The following is a 21,186-nucleotide window of genomic DNA, read 5'->3' on the forward strand; positions in this document are numbered from 1 at the left end:
AGCAATAAAACATCATCAAATAAATCCTGACTTATGTTTATTACTACTATTGAGTGATACTAAGAATATTTTTAGACTCAATATATTAAAATGTTTTCAAACATAGGTTACTTGTCAAAAACCAAAACTGATATAAATGATATCTTGAACTGAGTAAAATTATGCTATTTGCATCATCTTTGAGCAGGATGCTTGCATTACCATATCATAAAGTAACCTTACTCCAGTTTTCTGGGTTGCTTTTTTTCTGTTACTGCCAGTAATATATGTGCCTCAAAGCTTAAGAAAACTGCTTTGTCTGCGTATCCTCCTGAGCCGTAGCAGCTTTGTTTTATCCTGCAGGACAAAGTCTCGACTACACCTTCCTTAGCTGACCCTTTCCTCTCATGCATTCAAATGTACTTGGGCAGCAAAAAAAACCAAAAAACAAAAACCCAACCATTCAAAATAAAGAAAGTTTTGCTGTATTTCTGTCTTGCTGGAAACCCCACAGGTTTAGAAAGAAGCTAGTAAGTTATCTTGTTGCCCTTGGGTCATCAACAAAACCACGTGTGGGCCACAACATCAGGAGCTAACTAGAAAATGGGCTAAAAGCAGGTGCTAACTTGAGGATACTTCTGCATTTCGTAGAAACTTGCCTTGATTCCTTAAAAGACGTGCATTTATCCCACTGCAGATTTTTGTGAGAGCTGTTGAGAAGCAAGCAAGAAAGTGTCCTGCAAAACATTTGCAGTATGCACCCAATTCCCTTTACCCGGGTACTAGGATAGTTTTGTGGCTTACTAAGGGTGCAATGTGCATTTCAACTCATAGCTTGTGCCATCAATATTAAAGATAAACCAACATCAAAAGCAAAATTAAGTTTGAATTAAAATTGTGTTTTGCATTGCTCCTGCTCCTTGTTTGTACAAAATCTGTGAAAAATTCTAGGTACACAAGTGACTCTATTAATTACAGGTGTTCTGGAAAATATATCAAGTTTTCTGACTAGCAAGGACATTTTTAAATGAAAGAGGGCCAAGGGTGAAGGTCAGTCATCCTTCTTGCCATAAGACAATAGCAGAGGAAGCATGTCTATGTCTATGCTATTGGCAGTGGTACACATGTGTTCCAACATTCACGGTCAAAGCTTGCAGTCAGACATTTGGGACTTAACATACTTGTAACAAAATTACAGCATATACCACCTGCTGCAGGTGTATGCTTCAAAACATTGCTCTAGTACACATACATTTTGCAAATGCTCATGTGTCAAGGTGAGTCCCATTTTCATTTCTACTTTGCATACCAAACTACATATTTCACTTAGGTTAGCCATTTTTTGTTATTTGAAAGACTCAACAAAAGGCTTTTATCTCTTAGTTGACAGAGTGAAATTCTGTTTTTTCTGTAGAAACAGCATGTAAAGTGACCTAGGTTATTCTGGTAACTCAGCGAGTTCCACCATTGCCATTTTCTCAGAGAAGCTGTGGATACCCGATCCCTGGAAATATTGAAGGCCAGTTTGCACTGGGCTCTGAGCAATCTTGTGTAGTGAATGGCATCTCTAGCCATGGCTGAGGTGTTGGAATTAGATGCTATTTAGGCCTCTTCCAACCCAAACCTTTCTATGATTCTCTGATCTAAATGCACTGGATGAGATCACTGATCAGAAGATTACAATATAGATTCAGTCTTAAATGTGTAATTATTTTTTTTGCATGGTCTTCAGCATTTCCTTAGAAATTGTAACAGTTCAGAAGTATTGGGGATGACTGGTAGGTGAGAGCATCGGCAAAAATTCATATCAAAGATATGAATGGAACAGAAACTCCCTTCAGGGCCAGAACAGCCATGTGTAATGCTACAAGATTTATTACTACAAATAGTCATAGGTGTTTTAAGTATTACTTCTAGTATTACATTCTCTTTTTCAAGTGTTTGGGTTTTTTTGTTTTGTTAAAGCTACTTCAAATACATATGCAAGACTTTTTTACTAACTGGAAGAAACATCCTGGAAATTGAAGTTGATAATGATTTTGTTTCCTGAAGCATTGATTTTTCTGTTATGCTAAAATGCAAGATATTGATCTGTAGAGTTCCTTCTCAATATCCAAGTACATCTATATATTCTGATGGCAATTTTGGTCTGTGTTTCACATGGGTCTGTGTGCTGTCCCATGCTTTCATGTCAATCATCCTGTAATTGATTTCTTCTGGATATTTGTGACTAATGTAGTTGCTGTTGGAGGGAATAATTTTTTACTGTATTTGTGATAAATGTTATCTTGGTCTGTGTAAAGGCAGTTTGCATTAACATTTTCTGAGCAGTGATTTTGCTTTCATTTTTTCTGAACACCTCCATGACATATTTGGATAAACAACTATACTGACAGCAGAAGTGTGGTGCTCACAGTCTTTTAATTCTTTATTAGGAGAGATGCAAAAAATTTCTGTACTAGATTTTTGTTTGCACAGAATTGTTAGAGCTGCAAAAGACCTCTAAGATCATTGAGCCCAGTGCTAAAGAAGCATTGTGTTCAGTACTAAACCACTAAACTAGCACCCAAATGCCACAACTACACATTTTTGAACACTTATAGGGATGGTGACTCTATCATTTTCTAGTCAGCTTCCAATGTCTCACTACTCTTTCACTAAAGGACTTTCATCTAATATGAAATCTAAGCCTCCCTAGGTACTCCTTGAGACCATTTCCTCTTGTCCTATATCTCATTACTTAGGAGAAGAGACAGACACCCATCTTGTTCCTCCCTCCTTTCAGGCAGTTGTAAAGAGTAATAAGGTCTCCTATGAGCCTCCTTTCTTCCAGGCTAAACATCCCCATCTCCCTCAGTTTCCCCTCAAAAGCTTTGTCCTGCAGACCCTTGACCAGCTCCATTGCTTTCCTCTGGACTGACTCCAGCCCCTCAATGTTTTACTTGTAATGAGAGGCACAAAACTGAAGGCAGGACAAGAGATGCAGCCTCACTAGTGCTGAGTACAGGGGGAAAGCATTGTTTTAATTGTAAAATATCAATGATGAGACCAAGGTTTCTCCAGTTTCAAGTTGCTATTCGAGTGTCAATTTGATTGGCTGCGTGCTCTGTATTCTAATATAGACACTTGATTTTCCTACTGTGAGCACAATGAATTTCTCAAACTGTTTAAATGTAGTGTAACATACGTTATAGTCCTCATTTTGATTAAGTCTTCCAGAATTCACATAATAGTCAGTATCACATTGTACATTCTCTCAGCTCCCCTGCGAATCAATTCAATTGATGCCTTTGCAAAGGAATTGTTTAATTGGTGAGCAAGTAAGAGAGTTTAATAACCCACAGACATTTGGAAGGCTTACATAAACACTAAACTTTAAAAAAGAGCTAAAATACAAATGTTATCTAATAGAAAAGAGTATATTGCAGTTTTTGAAGTAAAATTAGTCAACTAAACTGTAGAAAATATCAGTATTTTCAGAGAAAAACATAGAGGTTCAGCAAGATTTAGATTCTTCTTCCTAATGCTATTTGAAGATCCAGAGGAAGTGTTTTACTGGTAATGTATAGGGAGCTTAATATTTGGTCTACTCCTTTAAAATTATATTATACAGAAAAAAAGTGCAAACCATTAAAATAAGACTGAGAAATGAATGTTAAAATCCCAGCTTTTAGACGGAGCTGAACTTTTTGAAGAATGATCCTTCCTTGATACCAACACACATTATTTTTTTGTATACCAGCTGGATTTCATTGCCATAGGAAAGCTGTCTACCTCAAAGGCAGATTCAAGGATGAGTCATTCAGATCTGTAACAAGAAACACAGATGGAAAAATGCCACAGCTGCACAGAGCTGGGAGCAGAAAAGTGCACGACCTTAATGAATATGCTTTTACATTTGACAGATTCCATCAGAGAACTTGCAGTAGCTGCAGAATCCCATGGCACCATAAAAACATTTTGGCATTGTTTAATCCCACTTTTGCAAGGAAAAGTATGAGATCAGAAATATAACATGGAAACTACTTTCTACTCTTGTTGCCTAGATCTGATATGTTCCTGGAATAAAAATTTAATATTGAAGTGCAACAGGCATAAAAATGCATGTTTGCTTTTTTCATTTCCTTTTTATCCATTTTTTTTAGCTTCCATGACTTTTGCCTTCCAAAACATTTTCTTTTTGCAAATTTTTCCCATCTTCCAAGGAATCTCCTCTCCTTCTTTGACGCATCTGCTGCAGCTCAACAAGGAAAAATACTCATGTGAGATTTAATAACCCTGTGCAGCAATCCATGCCAGAGGGTTATTTGAGAGAAAGTGGCCTTGCAGAAAAGAATTTAATGTGTGCAGTATCCATGGCAGGCCAAAATCCCTAGCTCTCATGGATCCCAGGGCAGGAACAATGTCTGGGAGTGCCTCATCCTCACCTCAGGGAGGACAGCTTACACCAGCATTCTGCATGTGCGTCTGAGGAGGTGGGCTGGCAATGAGCAGGGAGGAGATGTTATTTCAGCAAAGGCCATGACAAATTCAGTTCAGATTCTGACTTACTAGTTGCATTCACAAATGTTCACAGCCTATTACTAAAGAAAGCATTTAATGCTCTGAATCACTCCCACTGTTAAACCAAAAAGAGTAACACTCCCTTCCCTCCACGTATAATGTATTACAATGAGCAGAATCAGAGAAGAATAGTGGGTGCAGATGCTTTTTTCTACCCACATAAAACAAAATATAGAATTTCCTGTGCATAGACTGCAGTGGAGAGCAAAGAAATATTTGATTGGACACTTAAGAATGATCTAAAAATGAAAGAGGAAGGGCAAAAAAAGATATTGTACATGCTCTAAATAGTCTTCTTAGAGTTCAGGGATTGAAACCTCAAATGTGTATACATAGATAAGACCCTGATCTTCAAGAGTAACCTTTTCTTTCCAACATCAGCTATTCAGGAGTCAATTAGGAAATTATGTTCTAAAGAGCCATTTGTCCTGTTCAGTAATACAGCTTTCTTATATACAGAAGAAATGTTAGCCACAAGTATCAATATATCTCTTTTCTTCAAAGGAGCACAGCTATTTATCACCTACTGGAACATCAGACCTGATGATATTGATAAGACAAGCCAAATGCTGAAAGCTCTGCTGCTTGAATAGAGAAATAAGATTGATATATACTGAGGGTCAGTTTTGGCAAAGAAAAGATCCTATAATTTCCATGCCCTGTATTTCCCTTATCCAAATACTTTTATTTTATTCTCATCAGCTAGGCTATTTTCAATTCCTGACTTGTATCTCTGGTTTTATGCTGTTTAAACAACCTTGATTTTGCATAGCTTCTCATGGTGAATCACTGTTTAAAATTGTTTGATCCCTAACTCTGATCATACCCCACAAGGAATATCCAGAAGCTATTTCTTCCACAATATAACTAACACAGAGATCCTATTGGAGCTATTACTTCAAGCAGCTATCCATTTATGACCTGATCTAAGCAAAGTTTCTCTAATGAAAATTGCTAAGATAGGAGAACATTGTGGAAGAATGTGGAAAAGATATACAGCCATAGTGTACAAAAATATTTATATAAAGATCAAATGTACCTGTAATGCAACAACACTGAAATCAGTATGATGAGTCCAGCCCTGACATATTCTATTAATGAGGAAAGTTTCATGGCCATATAACTACAAGATATAATTCTATAATCTTCTTACAATTTACTTCTATTCACTAGAAAGACTGGTAGGGGTAGGTCTCTTGCAAGGGAAGATAAAATGTGGATTTCCATGTCAGAGCCAGGGTTCTAGGTATTTTTGAAAATCAAATAATAGCACAAGAGATTTTCCAGTCTTCAAATCTATGGTTGGTCCCAGGTTTTGCCTGGCATGCATGGATGTTGACACAGTGAAAGTCCTTCTGAGAGCAGACCTGGATCCAGCAGTTCCAGAGGGCCTCCAGCATGCTGCCCATCCAGCAGCCCTCCCTTGGGGCTGGCTTTGTCACCTCTGCGATGCACAGTATCTAACATTTTCTGGTCTGAAACATGAGATTTAAAATCAACTGCTGAATCTGCTGCAGGTCTCCATGGTTACACTACAGCCAGTTGCTGCTTTGTACACAGGAATAGATGGGATTTTTAAAAACTGAGGCTGCTTTTGCAGAATGACAATCTAAGTGGTGACTTTCCGCCCAATACACTGAGAACATATAAACCAATTTTCATAAGAGAGGGTAAAAGTAAATGTAATGCCCATTCTTCCAACACAGACTGACAAACTGATCAGATAAAAATGTTGAGAGGGCAGGAGTTATGATAGGAGAGACCAGCTTAAAGGTTTTGAGAATGAAACCTCATAAGGGCCTAATAACAGCCATTTGTGCAGACTGTTTTTCGTCCCTAAGTCCTTTCTTTGCAGTCTAGACCTTTGTTTACTTAAATCCTGATAAAATTGCTGATTCACTTTAATTGTTCTCCATTAGTCTAAAGATATAAATTCAATATTAATGTTAATTAAGTGCAGCTCCTGCACTACAGGTGCATACATCACTGAAAAGAGTGAAGAGTAAAGGTATTTAGGAGCATGTGTTCACCTCATTTTACATTAACTAAAGATGAAGAAAATCACAAGTAGATTTCCCTAATATTATTCATCTCTGTAAAAATATCACTGGCTTTTATCTCAACAGCTACAAGAGACCAGGATGTCAGCTTTACATTTTGAAACACCATCACCAAAATGCCCTCTAGCAACACTGACTTAGTGGAGACAATGCCACCTACTGAAATATTCACATCCCTTGCTTCAGGACACTTTCCTTCATCACTAATTGTCAAAGCAGAATTGACAGTGTTACCTAGAGAGCTGCTAAGTTTAAACTGCATCACTACTGTTCTCAAAAGAGATGAGGGACCTCTTCTTCTCATCTCTGCTTATGATGGTAGCAGGAGAAGAACACAAGCTATTTCCAGGCACACATATTAAAAAAAAGCCAGCATAATGTAAGCCCTCGCCTTCATTTTATTTTCTCTTGAGATTTTTTTCTCCATCACAACTGGAGCAAAAGATGCTTTCATTTCTCTTCTGCAGCTTTTTTTCCTACCTTAGAAAAGACCAGATGGACACACAATCTGCAAATGAACAAAATCATTATTATTTGCTCCATAATATAAATAACTAAGATTTCCTCTCTAGGACTAACATTGGTAAAAGGTAGTGGGTCTTATAGGAAAAAAGACCACTTAACTAACATATCCTGAACCTACATAGCAGAAACTTCCTCCTAAGATCTGATTATCTGATTTTTCAAAATGTATTCTACACTGTCAAAAGAGCTTGTTTCAAAAGTCTTAACCATTAAAATAGGATGAGAGCTATCTTATATAACAGTATTTAAAAGACACTGACTGCATAAAAGCAGCTCAGGGAACTGTGCAAAGTTTTAGCTATGTCAGGGATTTTGCTCTATTTAAAATAAGCCATTCTACAAAACACAGCATAAATAATCAGCAGAATAATCCTCCAATTCTTCATCATGGGAGGAGTTCCCAGAAAGTTTTCCTAACAATTCATGTGCTTTTCTCTCTAACTGATCAAAACTTTCCACCAAAACAGAAAATGAATGTTGTTTAGCCCAACAAAAACAGACATATAAAAAAAACTAAAATAATGGTAGGCATTTCAAAACATTCATAAATGGCAATAAAATGAGATTTTGCTTTTCTTTTCTTTTGGAAGTCGGTCCTTTGGAGCAAAAACAATAGCATAGGAATGTTGCATTCCTGTATGATCTGACAGTTTGATGTAAAACATTAGCTCATATCCACCTTAGAAAGAATAATTAGTTCTAAAAAATAGTTCAGACATAAGAACTAATGTCAGGATGAGGTTTAGGGCTATTCAGAATATTATTTCTTCTCGGTGCTCCATCTTATAAATTATGCATGATAGATGGTGATGTGTTCTCTGCCTGCCTGTGACTCATGCGGTCAGTACTGCAAAGGTACAGAGGAATCAGAAGTGAATCCTTTCTCTGCTAAGCAAGAACATCAAAGGCCATCCACAACAGTTATTCTGTGGTTTGAAGTTAATTTCAGCGGCATTTTTATTTTGCTTTTTAAATAGTTAAATTAAATATTAAAGCAACACACAAAAATTCTTCCCATTTTCCTTAATTTTGTGTACTCTTTGGTCAAATGAATAAACTGAAATGCAAATGCCATGTCTGAAATTTCTAGTATTCACAAACTTGCCAACACTGAGTATTTTCTGAATGAGCATTTTTCCTTCTCCTCATGCTTTTAAATGAGCTCTTTATTGCCAGCCATTGGGATTGGATATGTGCAAATGCAGATGGCCACTGTGATCTGACAGAAATTCTAAATATTCTTTTTTTTTTCTACATAAAGGGTTTATAGTGAAACAATTTATCCAAACAGAAGTCACTTATTTGACACAAGCAATGAGAAGAATCAAACCAAAAATACCATACCCAGATTTGTTTCTAATGGGTAAGAGCATGATATAAGTGGCATGTGCATGCATATAAATATATAATGTATAGGTTCAGCTCAAAGATTAGAATTGTTTTCAGAGCTGCATTTGTCCACTTTATGGTTCAAATCCCATTTTACCAGTCAGGGTTATTTCTCTGTTCATTGGCTTTTGCTTGCTTCTCTTATGCAGTGCTATATAAATGGAGCTTCTGTAAAATGAAGCAGTGTTTTGTTGCTGGTGGCATTGATAAATAAAGAACAAGATACTATAAATATTTTATGGAGTTCCTAAAGGCTACATTCACTTTCAGATCCTTCTGCATCAGAAGCAGGTTCACTGGGAGCACGTTAGTTCATTTGAGGCTTGGCCTGTTCACTTTGTTTCATTATATTCACATAAAATGGCAGTAGCTGATCATTTTTTTCATAGTGCTGTTACAAGAAACCCTACACAACTGCAGTCCTGATTATAGCAGAGCAAGGTGATGTCATCACACTCACAAACAACAGCAAAGAATGTTCTCAGTGACAGCTGGAGTGCTTGTTCAAGGCTAGGTTGCTATGTTGTATTATGTTGTGTCTGTTATTTCATGTTATGTTGCTGAATAAAGTACAGCCATGCAAACAGCAGGTGGTTCCGTGTAGGGATTTCAGTGCATAAAGCTTCCTGTGACAGAGATCCCCAGCTACATGGATATGCCACTGGCTTGTGCATGCTCACATTGGCCACAGCAGAATGAACTTTGTGAGCTTTACCCAGCCTGACACTGTCTGTAGAGCTCAGCATTCACATGAGTCACATAGCCTGCCACCAAATGGTGATTTTATTTGGTATGTTGCTTTGCTACTCAGGTTGTTTTAAGTATCATTTGACTAAATTATGATTACAGTTATTGAAATGAAAACCATTAGGAAGATAATGAAGGACCTATCCAAATATCCACTGCTTGGCATTCCCATGGTTTTAGTAGGAATGGTTTGATGTGCCTCTAAGGAACATAGTACTAGTTAGATTTTTTATTCAACAAGAAATATAACACAACCCACTCATTTGTCCATATCTACAAAGGAATGATTGATCCAACTGTTACCAGTTAAAAGTGTTTTCATGAAGGAGGACCAAGATATTTTGGGGGTTTTGTTGTTGTTGAGGGTTTTTGTGTGGTTTTATAACTAAGTCAACATTATTTGCTTTCAGATTGTATAGTGTCACTTCTGGCCAGAAATAACTTACTCTACTGAAATCACAAATTTTAGTAACATTTTGGTTTAATTAGTATAATTTTCAGCCCTTCAGGTAATTTTGAAGATTTTCAGAGAGGAACATTGCAGAGAGTGCAGACAGAAAACTAGATTTATACTATTTTCAAACTTCAGTGATTTATTTTGTAACACTGTTTTGCTAAGGAGATTTCACTCCCTCTTTTAAAGTGTCTGTAAACTGAAATAGGTAACTGATTGTCTCCAGTTTCTAAGCAAAACTTCTGCTTTGGAAATGTTAGTACATATTGACACTTTTCTCATATAGTCCTGCTGAACATGATGCAAAATTTCTAAGAGGCTTTCATTAAATGAATCAGCTAAATGCTTTCATACTTGAAGGTGTAATTAGATGTAACTTTCCTTTCTGACATTACAAAAAAGAAAAAGAAAAAAGCAGATGAAAAATGTCCTAGTTGACTGCTTACTGTCAGGTTTTTCACCTCTACATTTTTAAAAGTTACAGGATTCAAAGTCTTAATGCCACCTTAAAAAAAAGTTATCTATGACAATCAGTCAGTCCATTTGGTGAGTTTTACTTCTAGGTTCTGAAGCTTGGTGAAAGGACTAGGATAAAGAGCATGAGTAACAAAAGCAAGAACATGCAGTAAGGAGGACAAAACAGAAGAAGGTCCAGAGGCACAGCCCATGGTGCAATCCTAGGAGGGGTGAAAACATCAAACAGCAGCTCTCTGTACCCCCTACTATTGCACTGTGTATCCCACTCCTTCATAATTAGTCAGAGCTCCTTCACACATCCAATCACTATCAGAGCAATCAAGGTTTGAATTTCTTTTCTGCATCACCACGGAACAAAATAGATAGCAATTTAATCTCATTAATGCTGAGAGAAAAAGTATGAATCTGGCTGCCTTCAAACAGCTCATCCAAGAACTGCTGCTGCACCAAGGGTAAACATATCACTCATCCAAAACACCCATCCCAATTACAAACCTCTTGAACCTATATCTGCTGCTCTCTCCAGCCTATTGTGCTTGCATTGGTCCCAGTCCTGCATGTACCATATAGTAAATAAGTTCTATAAAACATGAAAATTTAATCTGTTTATTTATTTAGAAAATAAAACCCCAGTTATCCCACAACCTCTCTTGCAACCCTCCAAGTTACAAGAAGGTGTTGTGCATTATGCTGCAGAGGATATATTTGGAACAAGAATTAAAATCCATAAAAATCAAAAGGATAACAATGTTGGTCATCAGCAATCGACTTCCATTATATACAGATTCACTAATATTGAAATATTAGTGAATATACAGATTCACTAATATTAAAAAGAAATAAAGATAAGAATACCTGTTGTCTGAAAAGCATCTTTGATAAACTGCCAACAATATTTTAAGGGGTCATAGGTTTTTAAGTTTGGGGTTTTTTTACCTGTTTCATGCAGCAGTTGAGGCTCACCATCTGTTGTGAGCTGAGATTTCAGAAAACAGCCAAACTGGTCAAAATCATGATGTTTTGCCAAGACACTAAGTAGAAAATGCTTTGGGAATACCAAAATAACCGTGGACATCATATATCACAACTATGAAAAGAAAGCAAGGAGTTGAAAACAGAAAAAGGAATTAACACATACAAATTCAAAGGAATTAACACATACAAATTTTTGATTGTATTGTCATTATTTCTTAAAGAGAACTGCTGAGTAATTAAATACTGTTGTTTATCTTCCATACCAACTAAATTTTCCATGTAATACTTCCTGTTCTGTTGGGCCAACTTAGAGAATGACTAGATATTTGTTTCTTCAGTTTCAACAGTTGCAGCACAAGCCTCTCTAAGCCTTTATCTGTGTTAATTATCTTTTTTTTTTTCCTCAAAAAGACATTTCAAGCTAACCCTATTACAAAACAGTGCTTTAGAAAGCTATTAAAAGCAAAGTTTAAAGAATCATCTGATGCCTCTTTTCTTTAACAGGGATATTTCTTTCTGATCACAGAAATGTCCCAATTCACAGTCATCTGGAGACCCTACTTGACTGATTTTTTGATATTCTCAAGTGTTCAATATCTCCTTGACTTCAATGTTAATTCTCTGGCTTTTTTCTGATTCCTGCTGAGATGCAAGTGATTACATATTCAATTAAATCTCCGTGGCTGAAGATCTAACATTTTATTAAATGGAAAAGTATAGCTACATAAACCATACATACACAGATATACACATGACAAATACGCCACACTCGGCTTTTTCATAAGAAAGCAAGCAGAACATTTAACAGCCAAATATTTTTAGTCTCCCAAATGTACATTTTTGTCATGTTGTGACGTGCTTACATGTGTCAACATGCTTAGGCTATTATTGATATACATTGTCTGCTTAGCTTACTCTTTTTTTAAAAGAAACCTAAATGCTCTTTTTAAGTTTAATTCTAACAAGCCTATTGCACGACCCTCAGGAAAGGACAGGTTTACTACTCAAAATACCCAGATACAACAAAACATAAACAATTTTCTAACTGCAAACATGACCTGTATGCTTACAATATAAACAATTCTTTTGCCCATGGGACTTTGAACTGCCCTTCTGTTTTGCGGAGAAAAGAAGAAAGCTCACAACTTGTTAAAGTTGTAAAGCCCGGTATGCTTTATTACGACGCGCGCCGGACGCAAGACTCCCCAAAAGGGCTTGCGTACCCCTGAAGATTTCAGACCTCCTTTTATCCCCCTTCCAAATGCATATGCATACAGTTTCACAATAAGTTCATACATATTCATCTTGCATGACACTTAGCACTAATTCTTCTTTATCGGAGGAATTCCTAGGTCAGGGGCAGATTGACCTCGTGGTTTTTCTGTTTTTCTTTCTCTGTCTCCTTGCTGTCTCTGGAACGCGGCCTCTCCTTCAGCTTTAGCTCCACAGACCCTTCACCTCTCCCAGACACTTCACCTAGTTCAGGATGGATCCTTACTCTGTCTCACTTCAGATATGTAATATTTTGATCCATCAAGGTTTCTGTTTTAAAATCTGAAATATACTCTGAGTGAAGTATGTTGAAAATTGCACATAATTTAAATATTTGTCACTTACAGTAGCTATCAATACATGATTTGTTGTGGATATTTTGCACTTGAATGCATCACTGAGTTGCCTTCCTACTAAAGCAGGTTTTACTTCAGAAAAACAATACTTGAAGAAAGTATTTGCAAAGGTATACACTCAGATTCTACAACAGAGAAGACTAAACCCCTACATGAGTACAGAAGGTATGCATGAGTCCTACAATGTAAAAGAGAAAAAATAATCTCCTTTTGAAATATAGCAGATGTTAAATTAGATGTTAAATACAGAAAGCATTTTTGTTGCTCAGAATTATGAGCTTTGTCTTGGGGTTGGTGCTCTTCGGTATCTTCATCGATGACACAGACAGTGAGACCAGGGCACTCTCAGTGAGTTTGCAGATGACACAAAGCTGAGCAGTGCAGGTGACAAAACAGGATGTTTTTAGGGTGTTTTACAGAGGAACTTGGACAGCCTTGAGAAGAGGCTCACAAGAACCTCACAAAGTTTAACAAGTACAAGTGAAACATCCTGCTTCTGGGTCAGGCAATCCCAGACCCGAGCCCAGAACAAGACACCCTTGAGAGCAGCCCTGCAGAGAGGGCTTGGGGGTTCTCGTGGGTGAAGCATGGCCATGACCCATCAGTGTGCATTCCCAGCCCAAAGGCATCCTGGGCTGCTCCAGGAGTGGGCTGACCAGCAGGGTGAGGAGGATGATTCTCCCTCCCTGCTCTGCTTTGGGGGGACCCCACCCAGAGTGCTTCATCCAGCTCAGCACGAGAAAGATGCCGACCCATTAGAACAGACGTGGAGTAAGCCACAATGATGATAAGAGGGTTGGAGCACCTCTCCTACAAAGAGAGGCTGAGAGAGCTGGGGTTGTTCAGCCTGAAGAAGAGAAGGCATTGAGGAGTCCTCCTTCCAGCCTTTAAGTATTTTAAGACGACATAAAGAAAGATCAGACAAATTTCATTCTCATCAACTTCAATCCCCCCTACTACCACAAAGGACTTTATAAAAATGAGGGAGAGGGACATTTTATATGAGCAGACAGTGTCAGCATAAGAGGTAGTGGTTTCAGAACTGAAATGGGACAGGTTTAGCTTAGATCTGAGGAAGAAATTCTTTACTGTGAGGGGAATGAGGCACTGGACCAGGTTAACTGGAGTTGAGGTTGCCCCATCCCTGAAATTATTCAAGGTTAGGCTGGATGGAGTTTTGTCAACCTGGTCTGGTAAAAGATGCTTCTGTCCAGGGCCAGGGTGCTGGAACTAGATGTTCTTTAAGTTCATTTCAACCCTAAGCATTCTATGGAATCATTCTATGAATTAGGACAAAATTGTTTTGAGAAAAATACTCCTAGTAAAATTTACTCCTAGTAAAATTTATTTTTATAAGACATGAATCAGGTATGAAGAGAGATCTGGTTTGTTCCTACAAAACAAAGTATCACATACTGTGACAGATTGATTATCCTCCAGGGAAGAAGAGTTTGCAATCCACCCAGCACAAACCACTACCCAGTGGAGAGCAGTTTTCACAGTGGGAAGGTCTATTTATGTCCACACACACACCTCCTGCTGCCCTTTTAACCACGTATGGTTTTGACATATGGGGGAATATTTTAGCTGTACTCTACCAGATTGATGTCTTTCTGAGAGCCTAATAAACAAAGACAGATCACTCCATGACTTCCATAGTGTCCAACACGACATTTTAATGGTTCTGATCCTAAATCTTTTTGGTTTATCAATATTATTTCTCTAGTGCATTACATATTGTCATTCTGAATAATTATTTTTGTGTTCTTACTCAGCAGTATATGACTTGGTCCAATATGCAGATTTCTTGAACTTTAGCAAGGACTGTAAACCTGATGTTTGAAGATGCATTTATGTTCAGGATCATGGAAATAAAAAAAAAACCTCACTTCTTTCCCTTTTTATTTTTGTTTTTAAGAAACTAAACTGTATAGCTGAATATTATTGCTCTTTTTTTACACCCGGATAAAATAATGTAAATTGGACTGTAATTTAATGGTTTTTTTATGCAATTGTCACAGACATCTTTTACGAAAAATCTTTTCCTTAGGATTTTTCCTCCTGAGAAGATGAGAGGCCTAAGGAAAAAAATGTAAACATTGATTACCTGCTGCTGTGGAATGCAACAGGTAAATCTTTGATTGGCCCATGTTAGATGCTTGTAATTAATAGCCAATCACAGCCCAGCTGGTTCAGAGAGCCAAGCCACAAACCTTTGTTATCATTCCTTCTTATTCTGTTCTTAGCTAGCCTTCTGAGGAAATCCTTTCTTCTATTCTTTTATTACAGTTTTAATGTAATATATATAATAAAATAATAAATCAAGCCTTCTGAAACATGGAGTCAGATCCTTGTCCATTCCCTTAACATGAGACCCCTGTGCACACCATCACATTCAATATTTATTGCATAAATATATTTCAACATTTATGCAGCCACTTTCTACATAGTTATTATTTAATTAAAAACGTTTTCTTATAGTTTCTGCTTAATTTCCAGCATTTTATGAGTCTTTTGAACATAAGAAACACTCTGATCAGGTCATCACATGGCTACAGGTGTGACATGGTAAACCCTAAACTGCCATTCTGGAAGGAGGACCAGCATGGTATATTTAATGTTTGTTTCAAATTAAACATTTTTCCAGCTACAAGCTGCTTTAGGTCAGTATTAATTCCTGTATTTACTCTCTGTAGATACAGTGATCTCCAGGCCTTTGATAGCCACAAGTATTTGTCAGTATTAACAAAGAGAAAAAGAATTGTTGAGGACAGAGTTTATATGACTCTTGGGGAATTAAATCCTCAAGTCCTGATGGCAGAAGAAGGTAGTGAGAACTGTTTATCTTCCTTTCAGATGCACGACAGACCTTTGTGACACCAGCAGCAAGGTCTCCCCCCGACAAGGCAGTCAGGTGAGGGGGTGAGCAGGAGGGGACTGCAGGAACCTCTGCAGTAACCCGAGCAGCAAAACAAGCACAGACAGAGAATCACTGCTGAGTGCTGTCCCTGGCCTGAACCTGTGCTCCTTGGCCTGCTCTAAAACTGTATGACTTCTGCATTCTCTAGTGTTGATCCTCTGCCCTGAGAATAACGAATATGAAGCTGCTTTAATAATATGCTTGTTTCCCTTCCTTTAAGCCGAGGAGAAAATATACCTGCACTGCAGTTTTTCCCTCTGTTTGCTAGACATAGTTTTCTCATGTGTGCAGGTACTGTTAAAGGTAAGTACACCTATTACTGTGTTTCATGGGAGTATTATTTAAACAAAGGAATTTAACTTGTTACATACAGAAAGAACAATAAATATCTGGGATACAGTCTAGCACCTTGTTTTCACAATCCCTTCCCTAACCCATCAGCAACAAAAGTAAAGCACAAGAAGTAAATGATTGTATCAGTCCAATTGTCTGTTTTTCTGCTGTTAGTTGTTATTACTGGGCTCTGCTGTTTCAGCTTCCTCACAAAAGTATGAGGGCAGAAGATAATCTCCTGAGCCATTTGTGCACAGCCTAAATGTCCTCAGCACAAACTCTCAATTCCAAAGGAATGACACTTGAATGTCTGAAAATTTAGGTCTTTTCCTTATGATCCTGTGATAAAAAACTGACAAAAGACATCACTAGAAATCACTGAAGCTGGAGAAGACACAACAAATACACTGTCACATCTGAAAGGTAGCATAACAGATCTGGAGAAAGTATTTTTATTGATAGATAGTGTCTGAGAAGGGACACAGATAAGTCAGTGCCTCAAGTAAGATTGAATTGATTAAAGTGACTCCTGCTTGAAAAAAGATGGTGAAAATATGAAATGCTTTAGAACTTTGCTTTGCCTCCAGAAATTAAGTCAATATGGAATACACCTGTATTTGCAATATTGCTTGAAAATAGTTTCTGGTTTTTAAGTTTTATATTTTGTGGTGTCTTAGACTGGGAAACTACTTCCCAGCTGCAGATGAAGTTCTTAAAATTTAGCAGGCTAACAAAAAGGAAAGGATCAGTTCTAACTACGCATGTATACCTCTTGACACCTCCATAAAATTTGTTTGTTTTAGGCATTGCCTGCAGAGCCTACAGAAAAATTCTCCTGGAGTCTGCCCTCTAAAGCTGTGCTGTCTGGCTGGGTAGCAGCTAATAGAGCTTTTGTTCTATTCTGGGAACTGCAGAGCTCTCTCTGAAGGAGTAATTTTGCTTCCTTATTACATTCCCATTAGATGCCATAGCAGGTTCCCACCATTCATTCATAGGTCTGACAATCCACTGGTTGTTGGGCAATTGTTTCATTTGCAAAAGATATTTGATGGCTCTGGCAGACAGGCATGAGAAAAGTGTTTATATCAGTGGGGAAGCAACACTACACAAAAGAGATCAGAGCAAAAGGTTCATACAATCTGCACTCAAAATAACCCCTAAAGAATTAAGCAAGTCAGAAGCTACTTTGAATGAAGGGGTTGGAAATTACAATTAGCTCTTTTTTAGATGCATATGCTGTAAAAAGACAGGTGAGTTTAGTCCCAGCCTATATTCATATTAAAGCTAAAATTCTCCGTGGGTTTAAAAGAACGCTTTCAGTTATTGTATCTGACATTTAATGGGTAACTGCCTTGATTGTGCTGCTGAAAGACACTGAAAGGCAAAAGCACAAGTCAGAAGTAAACAAAAACTCCCTTTCAATTGGAGAGAGTTTTACTTACTCCTATGCAGAATAAGTTAGCCCTAAGCAACACCATGTTGAACACTCACACATGTGACAGAACAGCTCCAACACATTCATTTCAGTTTGCATATTTCAAGTATGTGTAGAGATGCATAACTATTAATAATGCATAATTATGGAATAATGAAGGGATGAAGTAATAAACCAGTGTCTCTTAGTCTCACACACACCCATGCCAGGTTATGGCTCTCCCTGTGTACCAAAAAATTGAATAGTGTTTTGAATTGAAACCCTCACATTTGGGGTTGATTTCCAAATACCACCTTATTTTAAAGTCCTACAGCTCTTCAATTCTCCTAACTGAAAACAGCCATTTTGATGCAAAACTGAAATTGAGTCCCTGTTTGCAACTGATAACTTCCCAGGTGATAATATCTGCCTGAACTCCTTCGCATCCTGCTGTGGCCTTCCACAGTTCTGAATAGCCGTGGTGCATTCAAAGCCCAAGAGCGAGCAAGACAGGTTCCTTTCACATCCTTAGGCTTTCTAACAAACCCACAAGGGAACAGGGTTTCACAAGCTCCTTTTCTACACCCACATGGGACATAGCCTTCCACAAATGTCATCCAACTTCTAACTACTGCCCAAGGTGCCTGTTCAGTTTAGGGCTCCCAAAAATGAACTTTCCATCTTAGCAGAAACACTGCAAATTGCCAACATAGAAAGTGCACAAACGTTTCAGACATGAGCCTTTGGGATACTGAGCAACTACAGAAAAATACTTGAGCCCCACAGGAAAGAGGAATATAAATCTGCCCATGAAATAACATGAAATGTGTCTTGAAACAACTAATCTATAGGAAAAGCACAGTGCTGCTGGCTCATTGCACTTGGCAGTTCCCAGGTTCACTTTTTCTCTGTTGATTATGAGAGATCTGTCATTTCATCATTAATTTTTTAATAAATATCTGAAACAGTTATGATAATTCTAAAGAAAAACAAGAAGAAACCAAAAAACCAAAATTAAATAATGGTCCTCTTTGTTTTAAACAATAAATTAGCTATGATTTTTCTTTCATATGTACATCTTAATTGTAACTAACTCAACTCTTTCTCAGAAAATGGGTGAAAGATTGAGCATAAAAAGAGAGAGTTCTCCCAGATATATTCCATACAAATAGCAAATAACTAGATGTCTGCTCCTTATCTGAATTGTATGTGAATCTCTTCACAAAAGATGTTTGCAGATGAAGGACAACTTAGTTTGACTTGGAGATACTAATTCTAGTAAATATATACATACTTAGATTAATTTAAAAATAAATGAATAAGATTTTTGATCATTTTTAATAACTTTTGTTTATATTTTTAGAAAGAAACTCCATAACAGTAAATCTTACTGCCAATGATGTAATTATACTTAGCTAAATTATTGAATAATGTTATATCTTGATTTAAGAAACTACTTTTTCAGGTTTTCTAAGATGTTATGACCAAAAAACATGTCTTTAAGGTCAGACCAAAGGTCTGTCATCACATATATGCTTCCAAGGCATGTCAAATGCCATTTCTCTAGGGGCTAAGACAAGAAGTACATGATGAAAATTTCTGATAGCTTCCACAGGTGAGACATTAAGGGACTTTTAAAGATTGTACAAGTACATACATTTTTAATAGATTTTCTTCTAGGAATTTCAATAGCCACTTTTAATTTCTACATCCTGCTGCAAGAAGATCCTCAACTTATTTATATGCTGTACCAAAAGTAAGCTCCTTTTTTTTGTCTTGCTCTACTTTCCTCTTAATTTAATTAAATGATGCTTCAAAAGAAAAACCCACCTGCACACTTTATTATGTGTTTAATCAATGATCTTCTCTTCTAAAGGTTCCAGGATATCATTTTATTGACTCAAACATGAGTGTGGTGCTGAAAAAACTTCCTTTTTTTTTTTAAGATTACCCTGCTTTTCAGGATCCTGCTGATTAAGTGGGGAAGAGTTCAGACCTTCTCTTCCTCACAAAGCCAAGATTGGTTATAATGGTGCTGCTTATTCTGTGAAATTGAATCTTGTCGGCACAGAATTGAACTAAAATCACTTCTTCAAATGGCCTTTAACAACTGATCTGACAAAGAGAGCAGCATGGAACATGCTGTTGACAAATATCTTTCCAAAACATAATAGGATTGTTACAAACGTTTGCAGTTACTGTGCCCTTGATGTGAATGTGCAAACATATAAATAGGGAAAGCTGCATGACAGGATGTTACTTTTCAAGATGGATTTCTAGAGTCCAGTCAAAGCTGCACTATGGCAATGGCAGAGAAAAACAGGAAACTAACTACTGCTATGTTTTGCTGTCAAAAACCACCAAAAAAACCCTGAAAAACTGAGAAATTTTAAAGAATCTGCATGAAATAAATGAAAATCATTAACTCACGGATAATATGAGCTTATGGAGTTACAGAGAAAAAAGGGGTATGTTTTTGTAATAATTTCAGTAAGAACATAATCTTGGGGTAACCTCTAGCAACTAGCCCATGACTACTAGAAAAATCAAGTAGGCCTTGTGCAACTTACCTTTTATTTTCAGAATGATCTTCCTCTTTGATGGTTTGGTTCAGAGAATTACTAAGTCAGCCACCTAGAACAAGCCAGCTCTGCCTATTCCTACAATTCTCCCTTCATTTTCCAATAAACTCTTTTGTCCTTTGGCCATTTTATGAACCAGGATAGTAGGAATTCACACAGCAGTCTCTGTCAGGGAGACTAATGGGTGGTAGCTAATTATGCAGCTAGTGGCTTCAGCTGGAAGTGTTCAATATTGGGCAAGGCATCCTGACTGTGGTGGAGTCTTATTTAAATCTCACACAGTCTCTGGGAGGTGGTTTCATTCTTGTACTGCATAGAGGGAGAGGGGAAACCAAACATGGCAACACACTTCAGAGGATTAATGAATGCATCTGTTAGAATTTCAGCTCCAACACTGAGGTTAGCACTTTGTGCTCAGCAATATGTTTCATGATCCTGTCCCCTGTACAAGCTGAATTTACATTTGGCAGAGAAGGACCAAAAAGCCTGTGTGATTTTTAATAGACTAATTAAGTAGGTTTGTAGGTAAGTAAGAGTGATTGGCTGTGGAACAGTGTGTTGTTTCTGTGCTCATCAGTTGGAAGGCATATACTGCAACTTACGTGGACAAGTCAAAGGAAAATTTACAAAACAATTAAAAACACAAATTAAAGGGGGGAGGAAATCATTGCTACAACCCTCCTTGCAAATATTGAATAATTTCATTAAATCATTAAATTTTTTCATAGGGATTCCACATTCTTTCATCTATAATTGTCAGTAAGTGTGCTTTACTGTTTAACAAAATTATATACATGAAAAATTACTACAGTAGAAGGTCTGGAATGTTGAGAAACAGAGGGAAAAAAATCTTTGCACTATAACACTACACTTGCAGCACTATAAACAGGAAAAGATGACTAATATAGAATCAGTACAAGAGGGGAATCAAACTTATAGCCTTTTCATCCACTTTTTAAGGTATTTGAAAATGTCTTCTATTCTGATCACTATAGGTGTGTTTGTCAGGACAAAACAAGGTTAACATTTAGCAGGAGACAACAAAGGTGATTAAGGAACTGGAGCATCTCTCTTATGAAGAAAGGCTGAGGGAGCTGGGCCTGTTCAGTCTGGAGAAGAGAAAACTGAGATTGGACCTCA

General features: G+C 37.3%; 1 long non-coding RNA gene across 1 annotated transcript in view; it reads right to left on the minus strand.

The window, feature by feature from the left end:
- Nucleotides 1–20,283, minus strand: part of LOC113459646 (uncharacterized) — a 196,005-nt gene extending 175,722 nt beyond the window's left edge. Inside the window, exon 1 of the long non-coding RNA XR_003381081.2 lies at nucleotides 20,035–20,283. This is a non-coding gene — a long non-coding RNA (uncharacterized LOC113459646). The remainder of the gene's footprint in view (nucleotides 1–20,034) is intronic.
- Nucleotides 20,284–21,186: the final 903 nt, after the last annotated feature.

This window comes from Zonotrichia albicollis, chromosome 5 (genome assembly GCF_047830755.1).
Source record: "Zonotrichia albicollis isolate bZonAlb1 chromosome 5, bZonAlb1.hap1, whole genome shotgun sequence".
NCBI lineage: Eukaryota > Metazoa > Chordata > Aves > Passeriformes > Passerellidae > Zonotrichia > Zonotrichia albicollis.